Here is a 7,829-nt window from a genome sequence, read left to right on the forward strand (position 1 = left end):
CAACAACAACAATAAGCACATAAAACAATATATAAATCATCAACTACACAAAATCTAGATCGTCTAAATTAATATCCGCTTCTGGGGGCTGCTGCGGAGGTTGCGGCGGCTGGGGTAGTGGTATAGCCGTAGGCATGGGTGGAGCCGGAAGTCTCTGAAGCTGGGCAGCTGTAAAGTCCTGCATGTACTGGAACATCTGCTGCTGCTGGGCCTGCTGGATGACATGTATCTCGGCAACATAGGCTGTCTGCGCGGCATTATAGGCTGCCTGCGAGGCATTATAGGCTACCTGCGAGGCATTATAGGCTACCTGCGAGACATTATAGGCAGCTTGAGTAGCTTGCTGTTCTCGTAGTCTCTGAGTCATCCTGGTGGTCGTGGTCGTGGTCCTGCTGCTGGTCGAGGCTGTCTTTCGTTGAAATCCTATAGTGGTCTTTATGACCCCCTCGCCCTTCTTTCCTAGACCCCGGCAGTAGAAGTTGTTTGCTCACGGTGGGAAGGCTGTGCCCATAATCCTCTCCCCAACCGTCAGATCCGAAGTGTCTATTTGGGACATGGCTTCGGATATCTCTTCCTCCTGCGTGTCCGGCCATGTCTCTCTCACTATAGCACTCATCACCTTGTCACTAGCCTCCCTCACCTTCGCCTAATTGGATAAGAAAAAAATTATTAATTAACATTTTGACATATATATAAGTAAAATTAAAAATTAAAAAACGTAAGATGACTTACAATATCCTCCTGGGCGTCAGGATATGCCTTCTCGTACGTATAGACGTACTGGTTGACTTCTGGATGTTCCTTGGCCGCCTCGTCCATGAAGACAGCGAACGGTCTAGAACCGACACGATGGTTCCTTGTGTTGCGTTGCTGGTTCTGAGCGTTCACCTGGGAAACGGCATTCAAAGAAAAAACTAAACTACTAGTAAAATATTTAAAAACGCACGTATTTAATGACAAATTAACTAATTAATTTTTTTAAATACCTGTTTACGAGAGTTGTTGAATTCTGATGTTAGAAGCCAATGCCACTCGTACTCCCTATACTGGAACTCAACAGGGGTACTAGAACGTGCGTTCCCGTGCGTAGTCCAGTGGGTCCGCAACTCGTTCTTCCACTCCTTGTACCTATAGATACAACAAAATATTAGAAATATTATTAATATCACATACAATTTTGTTTTTTCATTAACTTCCCAACGTACCTTCTCCTATGCACAACGTCCGCCCAGCTGCTCTTCAGGTGCTCGGGAACCTCAAACCACACCTGCATTTAACTGTTTATTAATTTAGTTTTTCAAAAAATTAACAATATAATACATAATATTATTGAGGCATTTTGTAAACTCACCGACATCGCGTTGTGGACCATATCCTTAACCTCTTGCGGGACCTCGCCCCAGTCTGACCACAACATAAGGACTCTATCCCTAATGAGCGCTCCCACGCGGCCGGAGTACGTCCTCGACTTCCCGCCCGATACTATGTCGCCATCCCCGTCAGTACGGATGACGATCCTCCCTGAGGTACCGACCATCTTCTCGAAAGCCTTCCCTGTGACGGGGCCTCTCTTCTTCTTTGCCGACTTCGCTCCGACGGTGCCTATCACATGATAAACCAAATTGATTATTAAATTCGGAGAATTATAAGAAAACAAATCATTCATCTTTCATTACCTGAGGGCGATGCGGCGGACGCGACAGATTCCGTCTCTGTCGCCGTTGATGATACCCTCGTGGAAATAAGAGGCGTATCAAAAGGCACGAACCGGTACGCCGCTGATGAAGCCAAGGGCGCCCCTGAGCCATCGACTGCAGGTATTGCCGGTATCATCCGCGGAAGGAACAGATGAGGCGGTAGCATCTGTACCCCAGATGAACCACCATCCGAAGTAGTAGGACTCGGAGTGGGCGCCCGGTGTATCTCAGGCATACGGGGTGCAGACACCTCCGTCTGGGTCTGAGGCCACAACTGCCTCGAGGAATGAGGGACGCGCGGCTGCCTCGATGACTGGGGCACCTCCGGCTGCCTCGATGAAGGGGGCACCTCCGGCGGCCTCTGCGCCGTCTCCAGAAGGGCCGCACGTTTGGCTGTCCTGAGGCCCCGAAACGACGTTTTAGGGTTGCTAGAGGTTCCCTCAGACGATTCGGACATTTGGCCCTTCGAACCCTTCGTTGATCTAAAATTACCGCTCATCCTGTTTAAAATACTAATTTGAATCAAGGCTGAGAAAGAAAATCATGAAACTTAATAACGACACACCACATGTAGGTCATACACAAAATCAATAGGCATTGAAAATATCCACAATATTCCAACAAAACCATATATTAAACTTGCATAATCCAATATATTAAAACTTACAAAATCAATCGGCGTCGATCATAGTTTTTTTATTTGGTCCTATCAAATTAATGCAAATTTTTGTCAAAACACCAACTCAATCATTCACACCAATAACATTCAATAGATGGATTATCACCAAAATTCTCAATATATTCATCATAAACCAATCCACAATATCAATAACGCATAAAACCCTAAATTCCTAAATTCGAAACCCGTAACGCACATATCGAAATAAAATCAGAGAATTACACCACCTGGCGAGTGACGAGCAGGCGGAGGCGGAGTAGGCGGAGCCCGAGCGAGCAGGAGAGGGAGAGGGCGAGCAGGAGAGGGAGAGGGCGACCGGAGGGAGAGGGCGACCAGAGGGAGGGAGAGGGAGACCGGGAGAGGGAGAGGGCGACCGGAGGGAGGGAGAGGGAGAGGGAGACCGGGAGAGGGCTCGAGGAGGCAGAGGAGGCTAGCTAGGGTTTCGAATTCGCGCGGTGGAGGCTGTTCTCGAGCTGGGGTTCGTCTGTATACCGTACCACTTTAGCCGACGAAATTTTTACTTAGTCGGCTAAGAGTCTAAATTCGTCGGCTAAACTTTGAAATTCGTCGGCTAAACCTTTGAAATTTGTCGGCTAAACTTTGAAATTTGTCGGCTAAACTTTGAAATTCGTCGCTTAAATACTTTATACATTCGGCACATTGTGATTGTGACCGTCTAAATTACGTATTTTGGCCGGACCTTCAACTAAAGATAGTTTCAAACCGATAAGACGCAACAAGTCGTATAATAATTTTGGGGAAAATAACCACCGAAGATAGGGCTACCCATAGGGAGAAAGAATGAAAAATTGCATTGAGTGCAACTATCGGCACCGAGGCTTTACCGGAATACCATGATTTTTCAACCGTAGACGTATTTCACCATTTTGGTTATATCTTATTTCACGACTTTTTTGCGTTTGAAGGTTCTACGTATAGTTTGTTTTTGAAACGAAACATTTACTTAACACTTGGTAAACAAGTTATACAACATTAGTAGGCATGTTGTGATTGTTCAAACTTGAGAAACGGAAATCCGACCGTCAGATCTGACCATCATGACAAAATACATGTATGGGCAAAAATTCAACTTGATCCGACAAGGTTAAGGGCTCGATCTCGACGGTCAATCCCGTAAGTCAAACCCCTAAATGCACGGAAAAGGTCGTTGGACCGTCTAAATTTTGTATTTTCGTCGGACCTTCAATTGAAAATAGTTTCAAATTGATGAGACGCAACAAGTAGTATAAAAATTTTACAGAAAATAACCACCGAAGATAGGGCTATAGTATGTAATAGAAAAATTTAGGGTTTAGCCGACGAATACCCTAATATATTCGTCGGCTATAGTATATAATAAAAAAATAAAATAATAAATAAAACTGACGAAATATTAGAGTATTCGTCGGTTAACCTGATCTTAACTGACGACTTAAAATATAATTCGTCGGCTAAAACTATCTTAGCCGACGAATTATGGTGTATTTCGTCGGCTAAAGTATAAAAAATACATTAAAAAAACAGAAGGTTTAATGTAAACCATACTAACTTCCTGTTCATATATCACCAAAATTCATATAAAATAACAGAAATATGAATTCAACATATGTAAACTATAAATGTAATACATTCTTTTTTATTACAAATTAATGTATTATGTCGTCTAAATTAAAACTAAGGCTCGTAATCAGAATCATCCGATGAGTCTTCTTCGGTGTTAGAATTAATTTCTGGTATTCTATGCATTTCCTCATCGCCAGAGTCTTCGTCTGTTTCTTGATTTGGATCAACATCAATAAGCCTTGGCTCTTCATCACGAATTCGCACCGAACGACCCGCTTTAAAATTATTAAGGCGAACGGTAGAGGAGTTAGGAATACCTATTGCGTTGGGCTTTTGATACGCAACATCTTCTTCCTCGTCTTCGGCCTCTCCAAGTGTAGCCGCCTGGTAAATGTTTCGAGGGTGCACAAGGTTGACTACTTTCCACGAGTCACCCTTAGCAAGGTCATCAAGATAAAACACTTGTTTTACCGATGTGGCAAAAACGAACGGGTCATTTTCGTAACAACTTGTAGCAGTGTTAACGGATAATATTTCGTACTGATCGGTCTTTATGCTCTGCGGCCTAGTATCAAACCATCTACACTTGAAGTGGTGCACTGTCATGCCTTGCCCATAAACGAGTTCCACCACTGAATGGAGAACACCGTAATAGTCAACTCCATTCCGCCCACCATGCGCCATGACCCCAGAATTCTGTGTTTTCCGTCTGCTGTCTCTCTGTTCACATATAAATTGCACGCCATTCACCTTGCACATCGGATAAACTCTTGACATTATCGGCTTCATCGCTAGAAGTCTTAGTTCGTGCGACGAATTTGGGTGACCATTAAATTGAATATGGTTCATCTGCAACCAACCATTCAACTATAAATATGGATAATTATGCAATAAACATAAACACGTACATAAATATTAAATTACGTACCCAGCCGCCAAAATAATCTGCGAACTCCCTGTTGTGGTACTCGAGATCACCTTGAATGTCTGGACAATATAGATGGATGTCTTTCCAGTATTCAACTTCTCGACAGTTAATCAATACCCACCAGTGGGCAATGACTAGCTCATGTGGTTGCAACTTGTAGGAGTCTGGCAAAATTCCATACACTTCAACATCACTGCAGAGTATGGAAAGATTAAACTTCGGTACATCTACCGGCATGGTTTACGGAGTTTCCTTCAACGCTCCTAAATATAACTTCATGTAGGTGACGCACTCGTGCGCAATATATGCTTCAGCTATACATCCTTCAGGCGCGGATTTATTAGCCACATAATCTTTGTAGTCTCCAAGTTGCCTATAAATCAAGTTGCAAAATGTTATGATTATTGAACATGTATATATATTGAAGAATTCAGGTGTAAAAAACGTACATTTCCATGGGATACATCCAAGTGTAGTGTACTGGACCGGTAAGCAACAATTGCTCGGGAAGATGGATAATCAGGTGAGGCATGATGTCAAAAAAATTTGAGGAAATATCCTCTCAAAATTTTACACATGATATAAATGATGTCCTCTTTTATTCCCGGAGGTTAGATTTTTCACTTCCCGTGTGCATAACTTCTGGAAGAATCTTGCCAATGCTACTAACGGCTCCATCACCAGACGGGGAAGGAACGGTCGAATGAAAACAGGGAAGAGACGTTGTAGCAGGATATGACAGTCATGACTCTTCAACCCGTACATCTTATTGTCCCGGAAGTTCACACACCGGGCTATATTTCATGCATAGCCTGAAAGATACTTCACACAACTCATCCACCTGAAAATTACGTTCTTCTGGTTAGGCTTCACGGTGTAAGGAGCTTGAGGCATTTTTTTCTTCCCTTCTTTCAACCACAGATGTCTTCTTAATTGCATTTTTTTTAGATCAATGTGTGCCTTAGGACCGTCTTTCGTCTTCCCCTCCAAGTTCAGCACTGTGCCCACCACACTGTCGTAAACATTCTTTTCTATATGCATCACATCTAGGTAGTGTCTGATCAACAACTTACTCCAGTATGGGAGTTCCCAGAATATGCTCTTATGTGTCCAGAATTTGTACCTGTCGGGTCTTTCAGGTATTGCCGCCACAATATTGGGATGATTGCTGAGTTGCCCAAAATCATACTCATTAAGCACTGCTAAAATTTCTTCCCCCGTCCATCTTCTGGGAGGCGCACCGTTTTCTATGGTCCCATCAAATGCCTGTGCATCGAGCCGCCATTCGTGATCATATGGAAGGAGAGTACGGTGACCCTATTTGCATATCTTGTTGCAATGACTGCTGCTCCCCTCATCGCTAAGGCACTCTGGACAAGCCTTGTATCCCCTAACAACGTTGCCCGACAACATCCCACGGGCAGGAAAATCATTGATGGTACCAACAACCATGACATGCATCTGGAACATCTCGTGCATGTACTTGTCATAAGTGGGATGACCAACGTCCCACAAAAATTTAAGCTCTTCAATCAAAGGTCTAAAATACACATCGAGACACTTCCTTGGATAACCGGGCCCCGGAATCAACAAACTCAACATATTGTATTCCTTCTTCATGCACATCCATGGAGGAAGGTTGTACGGTACCAAAATCACCGGCCATACACTGTATTGAAGACTCATGTTGCCAAAAGGGTTGAACCCGTCGGATGAGAGCCCGAGCCTCATATTTCGGACCTCTGACGCAAAATGAGGAAACTCCCTGTCTATATGCTTCCAAGCCTCCCCGTCAGCAGGGTGTATAAGGGTATCTTCGTCATGCAATTCCCTATCAGCGTGCCATCTCATAGCTTCGGCCGTGTGTGAAGACATGTACAACCGCTCCAGCCTATCCCTCAAAGGGAAATACCGAAGTACCTTCACAGGTTTCCTGTTGCCTGTAGGAGTCAGCTTATACCTGTCAGTGTGACATACCGGACATGCGTCAAGGCCACCAAGGTCATTCCCTTCTGGATCTTTACCCCAGAAGAGAACGCAGTCATATCTGCATGCATGGATCTTGATGTAGGAAAGCCCAAGATCTTTCAGGATACATCGGACCTTATGATGAGTGGTAGAAAGACGATGACCATGGGACAGCATCGAAGCAGTGTACTGTAGATAATCATCAATAGCTTTCATAGTCGATTTTGTCTCAACTTTAATCTTCATTACGTCCATCACACTTTTAAGAACGGTCTTCTGACAACCGGGGTACACAGGGGTCTGTTGGAAAGCAAGCAGTTTGTTGTACTTGTCAATACCAGCAGTGTTGACAGCTCTAGGGAAGGGCTGCACCGGGTCAGGCATATACTGTCCTTGAGCGCATACACCGCTCTCATAAGGAAACATGTCGTTGATGAAGACCGTTGTTGGATCGTTGGATGTATTGCCCGTCTCAGAAAATTGCCCATGATCATGCGGACCCCCTGATGATGTTTCACCGTGATATAACCAACATGTGTACTTCTCCTAAAACCCGTTACTCTTCAGGTGCTGTCATATTTTGTCAATCCCAAATTGATGCATATCGCTGCGACACTGACATTTCGTGCACATGCAATAGAAAATTGTATTCCCGTTAGCATTAGCCAGCGCATATTCTAGAAAACTCATAACTCTTTTACCATATCTTTTGTCCCATTTTGGAAGCGAGATCAAACTCTTATCCATATATATCCTGAAAATATAACAAAATATATATGTATAACGCTAGCTAATTATTAATTAAATTTCATGCCATATATAAAATCTCAATTCATTTAGTATATATATATATTAATTAATTAACAAATTGATAACAAATTAATTAACACACACACATATATATATATACTTAATAATTACATAACAATATTATATATATCAACATCATCACAAAATCATCATCAACAACTTCATACCATCAACACAATATTAT

This window comes from Fragaria vesca, linkage group LG4 (assembly GCF_000184155.1).
Source record: "Fragaria vesca subsp. vesca linkage group LG4, FraVesHawaii_1.0, whole genome shotgun sequence".
Taxonomy (NCBI): domain Eukaryota; kingdom Viridiplantae; phylum Streptophyta; class Magnoliopsida; order Rosales; family Rosaceae; genus Fragaria; species Fragaria vesca.